This window comes from Bison bison, unplaced genomic scaffold, assembly GCF_000754665.1.
Source record: "Bison bison bison isolate TAMUID 2011002044 unplaced genomic scaffold, Bison_UMD1.0 scf7180017864299, whole genome shotgun sequence".
Classification (NCBI taxonomy): domain Eukaryota; kingdom Metazoa; phylum Chordata; class Mammalia; order Artiodactyla; family Bovidae; genus Bison; species Bison bison.
This window is the reverse complement of record NW_011494871.1, coordinates 2,613,750-2,614,455: the sequence shown is the minus strand read 5'-3', so window position 1 is coordinate 2,614,455 and position 706 is coordinate 2,613,750. Positions and strand designations below refer to the sequence as shown.

The window sequence follows — 706 nt, the reverse complement described above, 5'->3', positions numbered from 1 at the left end:
TTACAGTTAATTTTGGCTGAAGAGACTGCTTTGCGAGCTTTCTGATCTCTCCTTTGGTTTCCATCCTGTTTCCGTGGTGACCTCAGGGAGCAGTACTGGGATGCTGTTCACCGTGTTCGCCTGTTTTGACACTTGCACAGTGGAGCTCGGTCCTCCCTCACATTCTAGATTTCTCTCTTACATTAAGTCTATGTGGATGTGGCCCCCTGTGCTTGCCTTCTACATTCACATGTATACTCAGCTCCCCTTATCACTGATAAAAAATTAATCCAAGAATCTTACACCATTAAGCATAAGGAAAAAGCATCACAGTTACCTGTTTTTTCCTACCACTGCTGTTGTTGTTCAGTCGCTCAGTCATGTATGACTCTTTGCGACCCCATGGACTGCAGGACACCAGGCTTCCCTATCCGTCATTACCTCCCAGAGCTTGCTCAAACTCATGTTGACTGAGTCAGTGATGCCATCCAACCATCTCATCCTCTGTCACCCCCTTCTCCTCCCACCCTCAGTCTTTCCCAGCACCAGACACATTTCCAGTGAGTCAGCTCTTCACATCAGGTGGCCAAAGTGTTGGAGCTTCAGCTTCAGCATCAGTCCTTCCAATGAATATTCAAGGTTGATTTCCTTTAGAATTGACTGGTTTGATCTCCTTGCTGCCCAAGGGACTCTCAAGAGTCTTCTCCATCACCACAGTTGGAAAGCA

General features: G+C 47.0%; 1 protein-coding gene across 1 annotated transcript in view; it reads left to right on the top strand.

Moving 5' to 3' along the window:
• Positions 1-706, top strand: part of AMER2 (APC membrane recruitment protein 2) — a 2,033-nt gene that overhangs the window by 373 nt on the left and 954 nt on the right. The gene's annotated exons all lie outside the window — the stretch shown is intronic.